The sequence below is a fragment of the Mauremys reevesii genome, linkage group 10 (genome assembly GCF_016161935.1).
Source record: "Mauremys reevesii isolate NIE-2019 linkage group 10, ASM1616193v1, whole genome shotgun sequence".
NCBI lineage: Eukaryota > Metazoa > Chordata > Testudines > Geoemydidae > Mauremys > Mauremys reevesii.
This window is the reverse complement of record NC_052632.1, coordinates 46,613,669-46,636,383: the sequence shown is the minus strand read 5'-3', so window position 1 is coordinate 46,636,383 and position 22,715 is coordinate 46,613,669. Positions and strand designations below refer to the sequence as shown.

The 22,715-nt window shown below is 49.1% G+C and overlaps 1 protein-coding gene across 1 annotated transcript in view; it reads left to right on the top strand.

The window, feature by feature from the left end:
• Positions 1-5,202: 5,202 nt before the first annotated feature.
• FBXL16 (F-box and leucine rich repeat protein 16) overlaps positions 5,203-22,715 on the top strand; it is an 85,533-nt gene continuing 68,020 nt past the window's right edge. Inside the window, exon 1 of the mRNA XM_039493069.1 lies at positions 5,203-5,269. The gene's annotated coding sequence lies outside the window, so the exon portion shown is untranslated. The remainder of the gene's footprint in view (positions 5,270-22,715) is intronic.

The window sequence follows — 22,715 nt, the reverse complement described above, 5'->3', positions numbered from 1 at the left end:
ATTTCATGGACGGGGGCTTTGCAATGATCTCTTATCCCTACCTCGTAGAATATTTTGACTGTGATTTTGTAAGTGCATTATTTCTCACTGGATAATAGTGATACAGGTTGGAACGATTGGCAAACTCTGCCCACAGCTGCAATGGGGCCCTTATCCTGTTTTTGGATCCATGTGTATGGACCCTTGCACCTCTCTGGGGCCCTATTGACTTCATTGTCTGCATGAATCTGATTGTAGGATCGGGACTGTAGATGCTGTGCAAAGGAATGGTCTGATTTTACCCACCGTGAGCAATCTCATTGGCTTCAGCACTGTGCCAATGTGTTTGTAGGACTGGACCCTAGAGCTGTGTTGTACACGCCACTCACACCGGAGAATTAGACAGTGAGGATAAAATTCAGTGCTCAGCTGCACTGATGCAACTCTGCTGAGCCAGCTGCTGATCTCAGTGTTCTTTGTTTTTATGTTCTGTGTTTTTGTACCTGACATCAGTAGAGCTCTTCTGGATTTACACTGAGATTGAGCCCTGAGGATTCCCGAATACTCACACCAGAGTTCAGACACAGTCCTAGCAGGTATTTCCCCTTGTTCTTAGTCATGTATATCAATAAAACATGACCAAGTGGTTTCATAGCCCTAAGCTCTCTTGGTAAGGTGGGAGGTAATTTTCTGTGAATTGGCTGGTCACTCAGACCAGCATTGCCATCTTGCAATATTACGAGGTCTTTTAGCTCTTCTCCAGTTCTTGACAGTTAATCTATTTACAATCATGCTGGATTTCCGTTAGAACCTCTCGTGTGGCTCATTAACATTTCATAGCTCTTCCTTTTAATGGGGATGCATCACATATACTAAATATTGCTGCAGTGGAATTGTTTGTATTTCAAATGGCCTATTCAATTGCCTATCGAAGGCCAGCTTGCAAAGCTGCCCTGCTGCCCACATGTCTGTTACATCTGGCTCTGTGCCAACAGGCTGGAGCCTTCTCAGGTTGGAAAAATTGGTTAAGGGAAGAAATCTCAGGCCTTAGATAGCATGGGATCTGTGCTGCATGTATGTTCCCCTGATATAGACACATCCCTGCATCACAGTGACAGGTCGTTATTTAATTACAGGCATTTCTGTGGTGGTCCTCACTGTAGTGTCTAAGCACTTCACAGGAATGAGTGACTGAATCTCCACAATGTCCCTGCCACATAGGGCAGTATTATTCTCCCTTCCGTGTCCCTACAGCTGGGAAAGCTGAGGCACTAAGCAGTTAAACAACATGTTCATAGCTTGTGCCAGCGCTGTGACTAGAACCCAGATCTCTTCAGTCTCAGTCTGCTGCCTTAATCACAAAAGCAAACCAAAATCCTCTCTTGCTGAGCATAGACCCAAACTGCCTTTTGAGACTGCTTAAGGCCAATCAGCCAGTAGGGTTCATAGTGGAGGAACACAAGGCTGATCCTTGGATGAACTTCAGCAATTCTCAGTTCAGTCAGCTCCGAAAAGAAAGACAGAGGGTTTGGTTTTTCTCCTTGGCCTGCCCCTGTGAGGTGCGGAGTATTGCCTGCAATGACATGTGGGTGCTCAGCACCTCTCAAGCTGAGCAAATAGTCACACGCCTGCAGCCAGATCAACATTGGTGCAGCTGCACAAATAGCAGAGAACAGAGGCCAGAATTTCACATCAACCATGCTGATTGGCAAGACATGGTGCTGTCTTTGGGCAATCAGAACCGCCTTACAGCCACCATTAAGAATGATTTGCCCTTGCCATCCTGTGTGGTTTCTTTGCCACCTCCCCAGCCTTGGGGTTTAATGTAGGACAGTGGTTTCCTTTGTGGGATTGTCAGGGAAGTGAGCAGTTTTGCAGCAATGATGCAGCGAGCATAAACAAGAGGCAAATCTACGCTCTGCCAGGTGTGTAAAACCTGAGTCGGGAAGCAGAAAAGTGGTGCTTCTGTAGTGCTACTGCTCCACTGTGGTTCAGACTCTGGACACTGAGGGCTGTGTCTGTGTATCTGTGTTTCAGGGCTGCATGCTATTTTCCCCTGGGGTGCTCCTCTGGAAATCTGTCGCACCTCCCCTATTGTACTTCCCTTTGAGGAAGATTTAGATCAGGCCCTTTAACCAGGTCACTGCTGAGCAGAGCAAGACACTTTCTTTCCTGCCACAGGCTCTGTGTGTTACCAGGACAGTGTCCCTACCCCAGCCCCAAAATTGGCATGCCAGGAACTGAACTTGGCTCTCCCACTTTGCTGCTGAAATATGACCATGTGTCTGTGTGCGCCTATGTGCCCAATCCTGCAGACTCTGACTTGCGTGCTTAGCCCAACATGTGGGAGTGGGTGCTACATGCAGGAGGAAGGGTTTGCAGGATTGGGATCCTTATGGGTCTGTGTTAATGAGTGTTTGTGTTTGGGTGTTCCTGTACATTTATGTGTGTACAAAAAGCGCTGGTTCTGAATGGTGCAGAAATCTGGCAGGAGCAGCTGTTCCCATGAGACTACAGCCAAGATGATAGAAATCGCTGCAGGTGAGCTAACCTAGTGAGATCTCCATCAGACAAAAGGCTGGAAACTGCCAACAGCAGTGCTTTTATTATGATTAGTGTATCACCTATAGGCCCCAACCAAGATCAGGACCCCATTGTGCTAGGCACTGTACAGACATACCTAGTAAGAGAGAGTCCCTGCCCCAAACAACTGATAGCCTAAATAGAAAAGACAGACAAAGTGTGGGAGGGGAAATTGAGGCACAAGCAGGTGAAATGACTTGCCCAAGGTCACCAGCAAGTCAGCAGCAGATCTGGATTACTCTCGAGAGATCATTTCTGCCATTCAGGGCCAAAATCTGCAGTTTGTGGGAGTTCATGGCTACCATCCTGAACTTTAACCTCAGGCCTGAAACCTGACCCCAGCTAGCCTGATCCTGATTTGAACAGTAACTCCAAAGCCCCTCTTCAGAGGGTGAAGGGGCATTTGTCTGCCTGTGTCATAAACCTTGTTTGCCTCAGTTGTGGTTCATGCATGGTTCTGTGTATGGGTGTGGTCTCTGGGCCAGTGCCCCCTGTCAGTGAACATTGGAATAATCTCATTGGCTTCAATGGAGAGACCTCAATTTACACTAGCTGAGGATCTGGCCCATTGATTTCAATAAAGCTATGCTGATTTACACCAGCTGAGGATCTGGTCCCCTCTCTGGATTTGCCCAGGCAGTTGTGTTTGTGTGATCTGAATGTGGAACTCATTCCTGATGCAGGGATGGAGCGCAGACAATCAGTACAATGGGCTGAATGCATCCTGACCCTAGTGTATCTCCAGCTGCATCTGGGATGAGCGTGGCCCACTGTGACCACACTTCCTGCTGGAGCAGAATCTGTGGAGCCCTGGGAGCTTGCTGTGTCTATCTCCAGGAAGTTTCCCAGGTCTGCAAGGGCCCGTTGCACTGGAAAGTATGGTACCAGGGAAACCAGTTCATCTTTAAGCAAAGCACAATAGGGAGAGAGGGGGACAGAAGTGGGAAATGGAGAGGCTGGGGGGACCTTATAGACAGAGAGAGCAAGTGTGTGTGGGGGGGTGAGTGAGAGAGAGAGAGAGGGATGTTTCTATTTTAAGACCTCTGGTCTATTCTCCACCCCTCCCCCACACAACACATTACATGCCTGCCAGATTGAGAAACCTGACCTGCCTTTTAAATAATCAAGAAGGGAGCAAGGCAGCCAGGCCTCTGCAGGGCTGGGGAAGGTGGGGAAGGCAGGTTTCAGTGGCAGCTGGGGTGGGGAACCTTTAATGAGTGTCCCTGGCTTGAGTGTGAGGGGGGGTTGCCCCCATGCTCGCTGACCGTTCCCTTCCCCCAGGTTTAGTAGGGACACTGGCTGAGTGGCATGTGTGCCCAAGAAAGCTTGTGGGGTGAGGGAGTTGGCATGCTCAGTGTGTTAAGGGACAGCTAGTGGGGTTCAGAGCTCCAGCTCTGGCCTTGCTAACCCTCTGAGTCTGGGGAAGTTTGCTGTCCCTTTGGCAACATATCAGAAGAGTGGTCCATGCAGGCCCCCAGCCTACGAACACAGACGACCACTGGAGCATGTGGGAATGAGGGCGTTTGCTTCCCTTCCCAGTGCCCGGGGTAGGAATTCAGCTGGTTCTCCCATCTCCCTGACTTGACAGCTCATCTGTAGCTGGACCCAGATGGCCTGGAAAGCTAGCTAGCAGGTGTGTTACTCAGCCTGATGGTCATACCCACTGGCTCGGTGGCAGGAATGTGGATCAGGGGTGAAAGGCACAGCTGGGCACGTCATGCCAGTGACAACCCGGAAGGACTCATCGGGAGCAGCAATATCTCATACATTTCATGTGAGTCACAACAACTCAGCTACTTGCCACTAACCCTGCTCTGTACGGGAACTCGTGACAAGCTGCCTGTTTCATTACCCGAGGAAGGGTTACAGTGAAACGACAGCGCTGGTGAACACTACAGTGCTGGTGAACACCGGTGCCCCGAAAGGAGAGAGGGGAGTACCAGGTGCTTTGTGTCCAAAACCAAATATTCAGAGTTAAAATATCTATCTATCTATCTATCTATCTATCTATCTATCTATCTATCTATCACCTTAGTATTCTCCTATCTAGCTGTTTTGTCTTTTTGCAAATGTAAGGCCGTATGATTGACCTCAAGAGGGCAATAAGGGAAGTTGGGGGGAAGCCAATAAAAATCCTAGTCCTGGATGTTTCCCACAGTGAATGGTTGTAATCTCTGAGGATCCTAGCCAGGAGGTGGGGAGACTAGCCAGCCTGCAGTCATGCATTAATGATAATAATGGCTGTGTCTCTTTAACTGGGTTTGGTCTACGACACTCTGTGTGTGTGTGTGTGTGTGTGTGTGTGTGCACGCATGCCAGCGTGTGCGTGTGAGACAGCTTGCATCTTTCAGATCGTGCTCTCTGGATACCAGCTCCGGGTTTGTTGGGGAGGAGGGGAAGTATATTTCAGTCCCCTGAGATCGCTGTCTTGCTTGCTTGCTTTTTTTTTTTTTTTTTTGGTGAGACAAATTCTCTCCCACCCTTATTTTGCAAAACATCAGAGTGGTGGATTCTTCTCTGAAAGACTTGATCTAACGACGCTGTGTGGGAGGATCTAGCTCCCCAGTCCTGTATCTGACCCCGGCTGGGGGCTGGTGTAGATCAGAGTGGGTGATTTGTTCTGTTTCTTCTCCTGATGCTGTTCTGCACATGAAAGGAGGAGCAGCTCCCGAAGAGGCATGGCATGAGCTGGAAGCAGCCACTGGAGGTAAGGGCTGTATCTCGCTGCAGATCCTTTGGCGTACAAAGCTCCTTATGTCAATTTGTATTGATGTCCCTAGGAAAACATCCCACCCAGAGGGATGCAGCTCGGTGCTACAATGAGAACCAGGGAAGATACAAGGGCTGTAATTATAGCCTTCCTTGATGATCATTGCCTAGTAGAGCTTGGGTTCTATAATGGCAGGCAAGCATCACCTTTCCAGTAGAACTAGGCTCCATTCATTTCCATCCAATGCAGTGTTCTTTGCTCTGCCCCGTGCTGCTTCTCTGACTGGCTGGGGGAAATGCTTTGGTGTCAGCCTCTTTTTTCTCTGCATTGAATAGAAATGGTGGAAGCTGAATTCCCAGATGCCAGTGGTTTGCGGTTGATTTATTTATTTATTTATTTATTTATTTATTTATTTATTCGCTCCATAGACCCGAGGCCAATGCTGTGATTCGTGTGGTTGGCAATGTGCTGAATGCTTTGCTTTCTCAGCCCCCCAAGAGCATTTGGGTTAGCATCCTTTGGGGTGGAGTAGCTGGCTGGGCCAGTGGCTCAGAGCATGCTAGCGGGAGGGGGTTTCTCTTGCTCCTCAGCACTGTTCAGGATCATTGTCCATTGTGCTGTTCCCTTCGGCCATGCTCTGGCTCTGAATTGATGTGGCAATCACTCAAGCCAGTGAACCAGAGAGAGTGGCAGCGAATCAACCTCCTGGCTGACTGTTATGGACCCCACTACTTCACCCTGCCCACTGGTGTCAGGGAGGAGGAGTGGGAGGTGTGATGGCCGAAGAGCAATCTGGGCCCAGAGGGAAGGCTGGGGCATTGCTGCTGGCTTTAGGCTGGAGGCCGTCTGGCTTGTGTAACTTCTGTAGGTGGAACAGGCTTGTCAGGCCATAGAAATTTTGGGAAGTCGGTGTCTGTGCAGCTGGCCCATTGAAGCACCAGAAAGTTTTGATTGTGGGGAGGGGGCACTGGAACAAACTCTGCGGAGGAGTGTAAGAGCAGAGAGATTGCTTAGGGACTCAGCCCCCTGCCTGGCTGTAGCACACTGAGTCAGAGGCTCACCAACTGGCAGCATGGGAAGATGGAACTGGCAGCTGCAGCAGGAGCTTTTATGACATTGGCCTGGGCATAACTTTTCACACTGAAAGGGTGGTGGAGAGAGGGAGAGAGAAAGAGAAAGACATAAGAACGGCCATATTGGATCAGACCAAAGGTCCATCTAGCCCAGTATCCTGTCTACTGACAGTGGCCAATGCCAGGTGATTCAGAGGAAATGAACACAACATGTAATCATCAAGTGATCCATCCCCTGTCACCCATTCCCAAAGTCTGGCCAACAGAGGCAGGGCCGGCTCTAGGATTTTTGCCACCCCAAGCAAAACATTTTTTGGCCGCCCCCCCCTTTTTTTTTGTGCCTCCCTGCCCCCGGCCCCACCCCAACTCCACCCCTTCTGAACTCCTTCCTCAAATCCCCAGCCCCTCTTCCTCCCCGGGCATGCCGCATTCCCCCCCCCCATTGCTTCCTGGGGGGCCCCCGCAACCTCCCGCCCTAGCTCACCTCTGCTCCACCTGCTCCCCCCGGTGCGCCGCTGCTCTGCTTCTTCCCCTCCCTCTCAGGCGAGGGAGGATGGAGAAGCGGAGCAGCAGCGCATTCAGGGGAGCAGGCGAAGCAGAGGCGAGCTAGGGTGGTGGGGTGCAGGAAGTAACGGGGAGTAGAGGAACCGCTCCCCGCTCCAGCTCACCTCCGCTCCACCACTGCTGCCTCCCCCAAGCATCCACCGCTCGGCTTCTCCTCCCTCCCAGGCTTGCCGCACGCGAAACAGCTGTTTCGCGCACAGCAAGCCTGGGAGGGAGGGGGGAGAAGCGGAGCGGTGGCGGCTCACTCAGGGGATCAAGCGGAGGTGGAGCAGAGGTGAGCTGGGGCAGCGGGGGCACTTTTTCCCCATGCCCCATAATCGGCATGATGGCCGGCACCAGAATGCCACCCCTAGAAATGTGCCGCCCCAAGCACTTGCTTGTTTTGCTGGTGCCTGGAGCCAGCCCTGAACAGAGGCCAGGGACACCATCCTGGCTAATAGCCATTGATGGACCTATCCTCCATTAATTTATTTAGTTCTTTTTTTGAACCCTGTTATAGTCTTAGCCTTCACAACATCCTCTGGCAAAGAGTTCTACAGATTGACCTTCATCCCCACGGCTCAAAGCTTGAGCCAACCTTTCTTGCTAATTCATCTCTGGACCCTTCCTGTGAGTGCAGCTGGTTACTGCAGATTCATCCCATTCAAGGTGCTGGGTTTAACCCCCACAGGGATCCCAGTGGCTTGGCCTTTCCACCCAGCTCCCCTGTCCTCCCCGCTCTTGGAGAGCACATTGCTTTAGATGCATAATTGCAGGTTAGGTGTAGGACAACTCCGCTCTCAGTAACCTCTGGGCGAGCCCAGTCAAACCCAAGTAGTTGCAATTGGTGTAACTAGGCCACTGTGTATGGAGGGGTGTAGTGGGGGGAGCAGAAGTGATTGATAAAGCAGTGGCCTTTTCTGTAACCATCCTACTTCCATAGATCCAGGGCTGCTTACATTCAGTGTCATGTCTGCTGTATCTATTTGCTTGAGGCCATCATCCAGGACCATGACATCAGGGACCCTTTCTTCTGGTCCTGACCTAAAGGGAAATCCACCTTCTGGGAGCTCAGGGCAGATGCTGAATAGAGCAGGAGCAGCTGAGGCATGGAAGGGAAGGCAGAGGAAAGGTAAAAGAGAGGGAAAGATGGCAGGAAGGTGACAGGAAGAGAGAGAGAGAGAATTCTGCTCTCTGGAATGATGTTCACATTGTCCCCAGCTGCCCTGTGTCCATGGTGTTTTCAGCCTCTGCTGTCCCCACTGGAGCCCAACCCTGGACAGCAAAGGTGAAAACCCATTGAAAGGGTCAGGGCTGGAGAAGGAGGCAGGAGACCTGCAGGCACATTGAAAGCAATGTCAGCAGGATGATTGGCAGTGCCAGCAATGCTATTATAGGGGCATAGGAAAGTCCCTAACGAAAATCAAGCAGGGTATGCTGGGAGGTCAGGCAAAACAGCAACATTCTGTTAGGCCCAGGACTGGCTTGTGGGGTTGGGCATGTCTTTCTCAAGCAGGAGCACCAAGACATTTATTCTTCAGTTTGTGCCTCTGATTCCCCTACTCCCTGTATATACCTGATGTAATTGCAGGTTACTCCACTTGGCTCTGATGCTAGAGGCAGGAACATTTGGGTGTGTTGGGCTTGTCTTCACTGCAATTTGAGTTATAACTCAAGTGTTGCCCCTACCTCCAGTCCTGTCCACACACTAAACCCCTTCACTCAAGTGTGGTGATGGCTGGCCCGTCAGGGGCTGTAGCTAAAGCTCATCAGCAGCTAACACGACCACTTTGCAGTGTGGCTGCAGGGTAGTGCCCCTCAAGGAGTGCATGCCCTCCAGTGCCTTCCCACAGCTCCCCTTCATGTGCCCAGAATGGACACGATTCCACAGAGCAAAGAACTAGGAGGCATGCCCCCGAACTCTTAGCACCACACGTGTGAGTGCAGGGCCAGGGTGGAGAGTTAGTTTGTACTCGAGCTAGGGTAACTGAAGAGGGTAACTCCAGTGAGCTCGGCAGTGTGACGTACCCTTTGGGAAGGTTCCGCTAGGAAGGTTGTTGGACTGATACAGTGTTTTGCCCGCATGGTTTGCACCCACTTTGATAAGTCCACATGTCTCTAGCCCTCTGTATGAGGGTGTCTAAGTGCCCCACTCCTTCCCTGCTTTGACATGTACCTGACACAGTCCAGCTCCACAGCTGGTGTAAATCAGCCCACTGACTTCCACAGAGTGACACCAGTTTATACTAGTTAAGGATTGGGCCCAGAGATTTTTAGCCTGGAGGCAGGGGCGGCTCTAGGCACCAGCAAAACAAGCTGGTGCCTAGGGCGGCAAAATCTAGGGGGCAGCAAAAGGCTGGGGCCCCAGCTCATCCTGCCGCCGGGGGGGGCGGCAGGCTGGGCCGGCGGACCTGCCGCAGTCATGCCTGCGGGAGGTCCACCGGAGCCCCGGGACGAGTGGACCTGCCGCAGGTATGACTGCGGAGGGGGCGCTCGTCCCGCGGCTCGGCTGGACCTCCCGCAGGCATGACTGCGGCAGCTCAAGCGGAGCCGCGAACCGCAGCCGCGGGAGGTCCAGCCGAGCCACGCGGGACCAGCGGTCCCTCTGCAGTCATGCCCGCGGGAGGTCCGCTGCTCCCGCGGCTCCGGGGCGCCTCCCACGCATGACTGCTTGGGGCGGCCAAAAAGGTAGAGCCGCCCCTGCCTGGAGGGCCTCACACTTCATCTCAGGCAAATCATGCAAGGGACGAGACACTTTGCTTGGCTAAGTAAGAGACAGGATGGGAGCTCTAGTCACACCAGCCCCTCATTGTCATGAACTTGGAGAGTCACTTCTCTCCCACAGCTGGCTATGCTTGGAGCAGTAGAAAGAGCCAGGGTTGGGGCAGTGGGCTGAGAATAGTGCTGGGGGCCAGGAATTCATGAGTTTGAGTTCCAGGCCAGCCACTGATTTGGTGTGGGACATCAGGCAAGTCACTTCATAATAATAATACCCTGCCCGTTTGAGGATCTTAGAACACTTTACAAACAGCAGCAAATCCACCTTCCTGTGATGCTGATGAGTGCCACTGAGGCAGTGAGAAGGGAGGTAACTTGGCCCAGGCACCAATGACAGAGTCAGGAACTCAGAGCCCCAGATCATTTCTTCTGTGCTTTAGCAGATTCCGCACTGCGGAATTGGGGTGATGCTAGCTCCTTTCCGCCATGGGTGAGGATCAATCAGTTCATGCTTGTAAAGTCTTTGGATAACCTGAGAGCCAAGTACTATTATTATTTGACTCTAATTGTTATCAGCAGCATCCTGGGTTGTCTCCCACACACACACACACACACACACACCGCCATGGGCGCACAGCTAGCTGTGCAACTTTCTGGTGAAATGTGCATGCAGGTGAGTTAGTGTCTCCCAGACCCCCCACCCATCCACACCCCAGTGCATCTACCCAGCAAGGAGTGGAGTGAGCCTAAGGGCTTCTCAAATCAACAGGCAGCTCCAGCAGAGACAGCCTTATCTTTCCATGCCATCCCAGGGACACGCAGACACCCATGTGCTCTGCTGCACTTGGAGCCTGCCAGTGAAAAGCCAGTAATGTTTGGGTCCTGCTCCACTCGGAGAGGGTGGCTCTGAGAGGTGGATTCTGCTGGACTCCAATGCTGGCATCTGATTCCCAGGGATGTTTTTCCCTGCTGTGTAGAACCTGGGTTATGAATCCTGGTATTCTAATCCCCACCTTTGTGGGCCCTGCGCTAGCAGATCCCATGCTTTCCATCTCTACACTGGTGATTTTGCATTGTGCTCAAGGCTGGGCAGTTGAGGTCTGGCAGTTGAGTTTCCCAGGGCTTACATGCAGGAATGTGGTGTGTTGGAGAGGATGAGGCAGTATTCCTTTTGGAACCAATGCAGACTCTGCCAGGGCACTGCTGGGACAGGAGGAAATCTTAGAAACTGCAGCAGGGCACTTTCTGCTAGCAAGAGGTAGCAGACACTGACTGGAGGCTGCTTTGAGAAATCAGCTGATGCTCTTGTCATAGCTCAGGCTGCTGGCATTCTAGTTGCCATGGCAAGACACTGGTGCTGCTGTGGGGAAGCTCTTGCTGCATCCCAGGACCGGACACTGCTGTGTGGAATCTCCTGCTGCTGGCTTACCAGCTGGGCACACAATGAGCTCTGCTGTGTAGCACTCAGAAGGACTAGCCAAGCTCCCATTCTCGGACTGTTGTAAATCTTTGTTCACCCTCAAGGAGGGTGAGGGACGTTGCTTTATAGTGGGTGGGAATTTTGTTAGCATCAATTTTTCATTATTTTCCCTCACAGCTTTCCTCTGACAGCTGGTCACTTAGTAGTTTGATGGGCTGAAATTTACCCCAACAGTAACTGAAGTCAGAGAAGTTACACCAGGGATAAATTTGGCCTTCTATCTCGAGATTGGCTGTGCTTTCCTTCAGCATCTTGGCCCTCTCGCCTCTGACTATAATCCCTGCCGACTTAGTTGTGGGAAACAATTCATCTTAGTGGGATTTTGTGCCAAGAGAAGGAAAGGGTCTGTATGAGGGATAGGGTGGACAGGCTGATTCTGCATGGTGATGGTAAATTTGGGGCTAGAAGGGCCAGTCCTCCTGTGAGACAGAGAGCTGACTGATGCCCATGTATCTCTGTTGTTCACATAGTGGGAAGCAAGCCCTCGGTGCCTCAATTTCCCCATCAGTAGAATTGAGACAGGGGCTCTGGAACAGTTAACAAATTAATCTTGGCAAAGTTATTATCATTATCTATACTGCCATTGCACCTAAAGGGTCCCATCCACCAGTGACATGCTGACGTATCTGCAATAGAGACACATCAGAAAGGAGAGACTTGCCCAGTTGAGCCTGGACTAGAACCCAAGTCTCTGAGATTCCAGTCCAGTGCTTAGCCTCTGGCCCACATGTCTCCTCCCATAGTCTTATTACTGATCCAACTCTTGGCACAATTCAGTTAATGCTCCTCCAATACTCTGAAATGTGTCACCTGTCTGAAGTCACTCACTGCAGACTATCTAGAAATGTCAGCAATATGACAGCTGTGCTCCCTGTTATATTTTGTGAACATTGCTGTCTTGCTAGAGTACCTGTGGGTGGGCCCCAGTCTGCTGACTTCAGTGCTGGAATCTGTAGCACTGCTGGACTTCTGAATGACTTCAGTGAAGAGGTAAGCTAGCTTTTTCTCTGGAGATCCACAGCAGATTGGAACTGTTTGAGATATTTGAAGTGGAGGCATGAGAAGGACACAGTTCAAAGAATATCAGGGTTGGAAGAGACCTCAGGAGGTCATCTAGTCCAATCCCCTGCTCAAACTAGGACCAACACCAACTAAATTATCCTAGCCAAGGCTTTGTCAAGCTGGACCTTAAAAACCTCTAAGGATAGCGATTCCACCACCTTCCTAGGTAACCCATTCCAGTGCTTCACCACCCTCCTAGTGAAATAGTGTTTCCTAATATCCAGCCTAGACCTCCCCCACTGCAACTTGAGACCATTGCCTTGTTCTGTCATCTGCCACCACTGAGAATAGCCTAGCTCTGTCCTCTTTGTTCAGAAATACTGGTATCATTCTGTCCTTTCCACCCCCACTTGGGGGAGGGTGAACATTTTGGGAGCTTGAAATTGGATTCAATTTCCAAATGCAGGGCCAGAACCGCAGCTAGTGTAAATCAGTGTAGCTGGATTGACTTCACAAACATGGACTTCAGTGGAGCTACGCCTCTTTAGGTCAGCTGAGGATCTGGCCTAGAATGTTGTTTCCTCTGTCAAATACAAACACATTGATTCACTGCAGGTTTTCTCATGAGTTCAGGGCTCCTGGAACTGCTCTCTCTTGCGCGCGCTCTCTGTAGTAGGAAAAAAGCATTGGTTTTGATTTTAAAAGGTCAGGGAAAAAGGATGATTTTGTGGGGACAGGAGACATTAATTCTATTCCTGGTTCTGATATGGATTCCCTGCTCGGTCACTTAATTGATTTTTTGCCTTGGTTTTCCCATCTGAAGTATGGGAATAATCCTGCTTCCCCATCTCACAGGAGTGCATGTCTTTGTTCATTAGTGCCTGGGAAAGTGTGTCGAGTTCCACTAGAGGCAGGTGCTGTGTATGTGCAAAGTATTATTATAAAAGGCAAATATAAATTAGTGCATGGAATTCACAAGGAGACAGAGAGATATGTTATACTTTGGTCCAATCAGCCTTGTCAGTGTCCCTTTAAGACTAATAAGCCATTTGCTTGCCTTATCCAAAGAAGTAATAGTAGAGGAAAAGGCTGGTGCTGCAGCACCTAGAGGAATGTCAGAGGAGGGGAAAGCCATGGGCATGGGTGTGTGTGACTCCCCAAGGTGTGAGGCAGTGGAGGATCAGGCTATGAAGATGCAGTGATTCCTATTAATCTCCGGAAGTTTTATTTACCCATCTGTGGTTTGGGTATTTTGCTGAGCTGAACCAAATCAAGCCACATGGAGTAGCATATTGTAAGGCTTCAAAGAGTGCTTGTGGCTGCCTGCTCTGACTCCGTCCTTTGATCAGGAGACCAGCTTGCTCCTGCCTATGGTAATGGAGCTTTTTGGTTCTAGTGCTGCCTGTGGATTTATTTATTCCTCCCCCTCCCCTGGTGGGAGAAGAAATTGTTTGGGCTCCATGGAAAGTGAATGCAGCAGCCCCTGCTCTGCAAGTAGGCTCCAAGGAACTGGGAAATGCAGAATGTGCTATTTCCGAGGTGACAGGCAGTTCCTATTGAGGCATTCAGAAACCTCAGTGATGGGCACAGTAGAAAATGCACTGGTTGGTTGGAAGGTAGGTAGATAGATAAGAAGCAGCTGAGAAGAGAGCTGGATCTGTATGAAGTGCTGTCTGGCTAGTTTAGACTGTCAGTCTGATCAGTTAGCAGGGGAGTGACTCTTTGCAGGTTCTCCTAAAGCCTTTTTAATCATGTGACTTTTATGGCTGTGAGGAGGACCAGAAGCAAAGAAGTACTTATTCATGTAAATAATGCCAGGGCAGAGAATTTCCCCCTAACCCCCATGTGTGCATGCACCTTCCTCCCACTGCATGCACACACACACACACAGTGCCTGTACCCGCTGCATGAATACATATACACATCCATCCCTACCCCTTATGCATGCATCCACCTGCATGCAAACACATAGAAAGCACGCCCTATCCCATCTCGCTTCTCCCCATGTACACACACTTCCATGGTGCAGAAACCCTTCCACAGTCTGTGCATACATGCACCTCCATGCACACAGACACACCAACCCATACCTCCCTGTGTATATACACACACACTAGAGATGGAGCAGACCGGCAAAGTTCAGATCTGGATCTCCATTTACACAGTGCTTAGGGGTCTGAGTACACTGACAGACAGACTGAAACCATGCAGGCAGATCAGGAGTGAGAATGAAGGACCAAGTGAACGAGCAACAGGGAGTCAAGTGGAGTGACGGTGGAGATGGGATAAGGGGATTTTGGGGGCTAGTTTCAGATCCTGTGGGAGTGGGTGTGACTCCACTGAAGTCAGTGTCATTCCACACATAGAGCTGGCAGAATTATTCACTTCAAGTACATTATCTGTCAAACATCACCTCTTTTTTCCCTGGGTCTTTGCAAATCATCAGCCAGATTTTCTTCTTCATTCTTCAATAGCATTTGCCAACCATTTTGCATGGATGATTTCTGAGCCTACAAAACTGTTTGCTACTCTCATTGTGCTGTTAGAGTCATGTGGTATCACCTCTGCTACCGGACTGGACATGTGGAATCTTTTTAAATAGGAGAGTGAAGGATCTGAATGATGACTAATGGATAGCGATTACTAATAGCAAATACTCTTGTTTGCCCACGTATACCCCTGACCCATATGAATCCCTTTGCTCATATGAGCCATTCCTCAAGAGGCAAGCGAGCCAGAACCCAGCTGGGGAGATCCACATGAACTTGGCTGGTGTTTCTACAGCACCCCACCAGCACTGGCCAGCCTGATCTAATTGCTGGAAATTTCTCTCTTGATGCTCTGTCCTTTCATAACAACCCCTATGGGGAGGGCTCCTAGGGTAGACCTGGGAAGCTGAGTTTTGACTTTACCACTGGGCTGCAGATTAAACCCTTGTTAGTTCCTGGAATTGCCAGTCCCTCCTGGAGCCCTGTGGATTTGCAGAGGATTCTTCTCCACCATGGAGGAGTACAAGGTACCTCTAATGAGCTGGTATCCAGGAGGGAAGAGGATGGACTGAGAAGATCTGGGTGGCAGTCACTTGTCCAGTGAAACTATAAAAAAACATCCCCACGAATACAGATGGAGGAGAAGAAAGAGGCGGCTGAATGAATGGACCACAGGGCTTCCTTCTGGAGAAAAGGGAACTGTTTGGAATTACCTCCACTGGGGCACATGGTAAGCCAACTGCCTGTGCCAAATTCTCTGCTGGTGCAAATGGGTGAAACTCCCATTGTGTTCCCTTCCCTGTGTTCAAGCTAATAGGCAAAACCCTTGTAGGAGGGTTTTTTAAACTGGAAAGAGAAGGTACTGGGGAAGGTCTTGAAAGGGGGATTACACCAGTCATGGGAACAGGGAGAATGGGACAGAATGGTTTATGGGCAGAAGATAAAGGGAAAGAACTGGACAATAAGTGTAGTCTCACTCTTGAAGGTAGGCTATCACATGATCCGAAGTGTCCTCATCACAATACGAGAAGCATGGCAGACTTGCAGGGTGAGCTAGAGGTTTTGGTTAATATGGAAGATCACAGCTTAATGCAAGTGTGACTGGCTGTCTGAGTGGTTACGGGAACGGGGCTGGCTGGTTAATGTGGAGGGCTATAATGATAGTGCATTTACAGATCCAAAGGATTCGAGAGTGAGAGAGACACTACACATGGAACTCATTTCTTCCACCAGCAATGTGTGGCCCATCTGCAATGAAGCACAACTGTTTAACAGCACATGGCAATCCCATACAACAGTTTAGGACAGGAAGTGAAGTGGGATTCTTTATTGAGTTGAGGGAGATTTTGTAGTCTGGACCTCATTTTTCTATGCAGAGGACTGCACTGCTGTCAGCACAGTGCCCCAGCATCATGCTGGCATCACCCTTGTTATGCCTATTTTACTGATAGGTAAACAGAGGCACTAAGTTGGTAAGTGACTTGTGCTGGGTCACCCAGTGAGTCAGTTACTTAGAACCTAGGATTTCTGAGTCACACTTCCTTGATCTAACTACTAGACCATGCTACCTCACACTGTAAGCTTAAGGCAGAAAACAGGGTAAGACTGTGGGGAACAAGAAACATGAATTATCTTTTAAAAAAACTCCCCTCAAATGAGCCATTTGATCTAGTTCATCTGTGCATTGGGCGAGTGAGGGCTGGTCTACACTGCAGGGGTGGGGTCGATGTAAGATACACAACTTCAGCCACGGGAATAGCGTAGCTGAAGTCGACGTACCTTATTTCAACTTACCTCCCATCCTCACGGTGCGGGATTGACGGCCACAGCTCCCCCGTCAACTCCGCTTCTGCCTCTCGCCCTGGTGGAATTCCAAAGTCGACGGGAGCACGTTTGGGGATCGATTTGTTGCGTCTAGATGAGACGCGATAAATCGATTCCCCCGATAGATTGATCACTACCCGCCAATCCGGTGGGTAGTGTGGACGTACCCTGATTTGTGAATGAGGGCAGAGGAGGAACTGCCTTATTTCCAAGGCATGGATTGAGTTTGGAAGATTTGATTTTCTGGTCAGCCAAATTTCTGCAACTAGCTGTATGAGCTACCAGACATTTTCTGGCCATTGTGCTTTGTCTGGGAATTGTCTACTTTTTATACCCAGCACTCTGAGTCTTGTCAGCTGCCTCTATTACAGTCAGGGGTCCGTCTCGCTGTGCCGTTCCCATGGTGGTCTGCAGGGTGCGAAGTGCAATGCAGGCTAAATAGTCCCCAGTGCAATGATCAGTATGTCTCTAGGAGCTCTCCAGACAGCTGGTTAGCAGATGGCTTTACAGCAGTGGATGCTGAGCCCCAGTACCAGAATAGAGACCCCTGAACTCATAGGACATTCCACTCTGGATTTGGCAGCTTGTTATTATTTGTGCAATAGGCCCAACCTGGACCTTTGTATCCAGAATGCTCTGGAACATTGGGAAGAAGGTTCAGATTCAGACCTGATTCCGGTTTCTAACTTGGCATCTCAGCTCCACCATCCACTGAAAATATTGGGTGTGTTGAACACTTGGGCCCAGATCCTCAGCTGATGTAAAATCAGTACAGTTGCACTAAAGTCAATGGAACTATGTGATTAGCACCAGTGGAGGAGCTAGCCCTTAGTGAGTCTTTGATATTGTGATTCTTACTAAAGTTTTAGACAGGGTTACTATGCTAGTGGGTATGGGGAAGCTGTACACATGATCTGCCTTGATTTTAGGAAGGTTTTTGACACAGTCCCACATGACATTCTCATAAACAAACTAGGGAAATGTGGGCTAGATTAAATTACTATAAGGTGGGTGCACAACTAGTTGAAAGACTGTACTCTAGGAGTAATTATCAATGCTTTGCTCTCAAACTGGGGGGATGTATCTAGTGGGGTCCCACACAGGTCAGTCCTGGGTCTGCTACTATTCAATATTTTCATAAATGATTTGGGTAATGGAGTGGAGAATAGGCTTATAAAATTTCCAGATGACACCAGGCTGGGAGAGGTTGCAAGCACTTTGAAGGACAGGATTAGAATTCAAAATGACCTTGACAATTGGAGGCCTGAAATCAACAAAGAAATTCAGTAAAGACAAATGCAAAGTACTATACTTCAGATGGAAAAATCAAATAAATGCACAAATACACAAATGGGAAATAACTGTGCAGATGGTAGTACTGCTGAAAAGGGTCTGGGAGTTATAGTGGATCACAAATTGAATATGAGTCAACAGTGTGATGCAGTTGTGAAAAAGGCTAATATTCTGGGGGTTATTAATAAGAGTGTTGTATGCAAATCAAAGAAGGTAATTGTTCTACTCTACTCAGTCCTAGTGAGGCCTCAGTTGGAATACTGTGTCCAGTTTTTGGTAACGTACTTTAGGAAAGATGTGAACAAATTGGAGAGAGTCCAGAGGAGAGCAACAAAAATAATAAAAGCTTTAGAAAACCTGGTCTATGAGGAAAGGTCATGTTTAGTCTTGAGAAAAGAAGACTGAGGCCCACCCGATAAGTTTTCAAATATGTTCAGGGCTGTTATAAAGAGAACGTTGTGACCAATCGTTCTTCTTGGCCACTGGAGGTAGGACAAGAAGTAATCAGCTTAATCAGTAGCAAGGGAGATTTAGATTAAATATTAGGAAAATATTCTAACTCTAAGGGTAGTTAAGCTCTGGACTAGGCTTCCAAGGGAGGTTGTGGAATCCCAGTCATTAGAGGTGTTTAAGAACAGGTTGGACAAACACCTGTCAGGGATGGTCCAGTTTACTTGGTCTTGCCTCAGCACAGAGACTGGACTAGATGACCTCTCAAGGTCCCTTCCAACCCTACATTTCTATGATCTTTCTCTCCTGTACACTGGCTTTACATCCATGTTGCCCATTGGCTTCAGTAGAGTCACTGCTGATATACGTGACCATAACAGATCAGAAAGAAACCCAAGATTTCTGCTTGGCTAGTGTAAACAGATCCTGTACAACCCATACAAACACATGTCCATCAATCAGGCTGTCTGTTATGGGTAGCAGATTGTGGGAATACTACTCAAATACCTAAAAGCATGACATGTTAAATGAAGTCTTCATTCGTATTTAAGGAGAAGAATGATTGCCATCTCTGGATGTGCATCTCTTTGCAGGTAAGCTAGTTAACCAGAGAGGGTCATGATCTAGGACTATAACAGGGTTTAAAAGAGAACTAGATAAATTCATGGAGGTTAAGTCCATTAATGGCTATTACCCAGGATGGGTAAGGAATGGTGTCCCTAGCCTCTGTTTGTCAGAGGGTGGAGATGGATGGCAGGATTACCTGTTAGGTTCACTCCCTCTGGGGCACCTAGTATTGGCCACTGTTAGCAGACAGGATACTGGGCTGGATGGACCTTTTGTCCGACCCAGGATGGCCATACTTATGTTCTGTTCTTAGGGATTTTGTTTTTGCTCTGTGTTTGTACAACACCTAGCACAAAAACAACGAGGAGTCCGGGGTCACCTTAAAGACTAACAGATTTATTTGAGCATAATCTTTCATGGGTAAAAAACCCGCTTCTTCAGATGCATGGAATGAAAATTACAGATACATGCATAAATACATATTGGTACATGAAGAGAAGGGAGTTACCTTACAAGTGGAGAACCAATGTTGAAGGCCAATTTAGTCAGGATGGGTGTTGTCCACTCCCAATAATTGATGAGGAGGTGTCAATACCAAGAGAGGGAAAATTGCTTTTGTACTGAGCCAGCCATTCCTAGTCCCTATTCAAGCCCATATTGATGGTGTTAAGTTTGCAAATGAATTGTAGCTCAGCAGTTTCTCTTTGAAGTTTGTTTTTGAAGTTTTCTTGTTGAAGAATGCCTACTTTTAAATCTGTTATTGAGTGTCCAGGGACACTGAAGTGTTCTCCTACTGGTTTTTGAATGTTATAATTCCTGATGTCAGATTTGTGTCCATTTATCCTTTTATGTAGAGACTGTCCGGTTTGGCCAATGTGGGGTATTTGACAGAGGGGCATTGCTGGCACATGATGGCATATATCACATTAAATGTGCACGTGAAAGAGCCTCTGATGGTGTGGCTGGGTCCTATGATGGTGTCACTAGAATAGATATGGGGACAAAGAAGGCAACGGGGTTTGTTACAGGGATTGGTTAGTGCTTCTGTGGTGTGGGGTGTAGTTGCTGGTGAGTATTTGCTTCAGGTTGGGAGGCTGTCTGTAAGCGAGGATTGGCCTGCCTCCCAAGGCCTGTGAGAGTGGGGGATTGTTTTCCAGGATAGGTTGTAGATCATTGGTGATGCGCTGGAGGGGTTTTAGCTGGGGGCTGTACATGATGGCCAGTGGTGTTCTGTTATTTTCCTTGTTGGGCCTGTCCTGTAGTAGGTGACTTCTGGGTACCTGTCTCACTCTGTCAATGTCTTTCCTCACTTCCCCAGGTGGGTACTGTAGTTTAAGAATGCTTGATAGAGATCTTGTAGGTGATTGTCTCTGTCTGAGGGATTGGAGCAAATGCAGTTGTATCTCAGGGCTTGGCTGTAGCCAAGGGATTGTGTGATGTGTCCTGGATGGAAGCTGGAGGAATGTAGGTAAACGTAGCGGTCAGTAAGTTTCCGGTATAAGGTGGTGTTTATGTGACCATCACTTATTTGCATTGTAGTGTCCAGGAAGTGGATCTCTTGAGTGGACTGATCCAGGCTGAGGTTGATGGTGGGGTGGAAATTGCTGAAATCCATGTGGAATTCTTCAAGCGCCTCCTTCCCCTGAGTCCATATGATGAAGATGTCATCAATGTGGCGTAAGTAGAGAAGGGGCGCTAGGGGGTGAGAGGTGAGGAAGTGTTGTTCTAAGTCAGCCATAAAAATGTTGGCATACTGTGGGGCCATGTGGGTACCCATAGAAGTGCTGCTGACTTGAAGGTATAAGTTGTTCTCAAATCTGAAATTGTTGTGGGTGAAGACAAAGACACAAAGCTCAGCCACCAGGTGTGCTGTGGCCTCATCAGGGATACTGTTCCTGACAGCTTGTAGTCCATCCTCATGTGGAATATTGGTGTAAAGAGCTTCTACATCCATGGTGGCCAGCATGATGCTTTCAGGAAGATAATCAATGCATTGTAGTTTCCTCAGGAAGTCAGTGGTGTCTCAAAGATAGCTAGGAGTGCTGGTAGTGTAGGGTCTGAGGAGAGAGTCCAAATAGTCAGATAATCCTGCTGTAAGAGTGCCAATGCCTGAGATGATGGGGCGTCCAGGATTTCTGGGTTTATGGATCTTGGGTAGCAGATAGAATACCCCTGGTCAGGGCTCTAGGGGTGTGTCTGTGTAGATTTGTTCCTGTGCTGTAGCAGAGAGTTTCTTGAGCAGATGGTGTAGTTTCTTTTGGTACTCCTCAGTGGGATCAGAGGATAGTGGCCTGTAGAATGTGGTGTTGGAGAATTGTCTGGCAGCCTCCTGTTCATAGTCCGACCTGTTCATGATGACTACAGCACCTCCTTTGTCAGCCCATTTGATTATAATGTCAGAGTTGTTTCTGAGGCTGTGGATGGTGTTGTGTTATGTACAGCTGATCTTATGGGGCAAGTGATGCTGTTTGTTCACAATTTCAGCCCGTGCACATCTGCGGAAGCACTCTATGTAGAAGTCCAGTCTGTCATTTCGACTGTCAGGAGGAGTCCACGCAGAATTCTTCTTCTTGTAGTGTTGGTAGGAGGGTTCCTGTAGGTCAGTGCTCTGTTCAGTGGTGTGTTGAAAATATGCCTTGATTCAGAGACAGCGAAGATCACCACAGACAGGGGCGGCTCTACAAAGTAGGCTGCCCCAAGCAGCGCGGAGCGCTGCGCCGCCCTTCCCCAGTCCCGCGGCGGGTCCCCTCTTCCCGCGGCTCCGGCATCCTGGGAGGCGGCATTTGGCTCGGTGGAGCTCGCCGGCATGCCTGCGGCAGGTCCACGGAGCCCGGGACGAGCGGACCTGCCGCAGTCATGCCAGCGGGAGCTCAACCGGAGCCGTGGGAAGACGGGACCCGCCGCAGTCATGCCTGCGGCAGGTCCGCTCGTCCCGGGCTCCGGTGGACCTGCTGCAGGCATGCCGGCGGGAGCTCCACCGGAGCCAAATGACGCCCTCCCCAGGATGCCGCCCCAAGTGGGCGCTTGGCCCGCTGGTGCCTAGAGCCGCCCCTGACCACAGAACTGTATCATCTGTGTGGGGGTGGTGGAGCAGAAAGAGAGTCCCCAAGATAGGACAGACTCTTCTGCCGGGCTAAGTGTGTGGTTGGATAGATTAACAATATTGTTGGATGAGTTAAGGGTACCACTGTTGTAGTCCCCTGTGGCATGTAGGAGTTTAGATAGTTTACTGTCCTTTTTCCTTGGTAGAGAAGTAAAGTGTGCAATGTAAATGGCTTGTCTTGTTTTTGTAAAGTCCAGCCACGTGGAAGTTTGTGTGGAAGGTTGGTTTTGTATGAGAGTCTCCAGAAACTGAGGAACCACCTGATCATCATCCTGTACAGCAAACAGGAGAAGATCAATAATGAGCTCTCAAAACTGGAGACTCTCATACAAAATAGCTTGCCTGAGGCATTCTAGGACTGCATTAGCCTTTTTCACAGCCACATTACATTGGCGGGTCATAGTCATCTTGTGAACAATGAAGAATGAATACACCCTGGTCTTTCTCCTCCTCTTTCAACTGATATATCCCCATCTTAGAGCAGAGATTGTAACTGAGAGCAGAAGTTGGCCCATCTCCTGGCTTTTCCATCAAGGCTGATTCAGTTACAATAAATGTTGTCCTGTCTGTAGAGCAGGCAGTGCTCTCTATACAGAATATGTAACTCCTACCCCTTGCAAAATGAGTAAGAGTACATGAGGGGCTACCCTACAGAGCAAACGGGCCAGATCTTCAGCTGGTGTAAATTGGCATTGGAGGCAATGAAGCTAATGCTGAATTACACCAGCTGGAGATCTGAGATCTGGCCCCAAATGCATCTCCTTATGCAAAGCACCAAATGGTACATTGATCGCCAGATTGTTCCTTGGCAAGGTTCAGTCTGAAGTATCTCCTGTAACCCTTTGGGATTCGTACCCCAGTGAGCTCTGGTGTGAGAACGGGGAAGATCTTAATTCTTCCA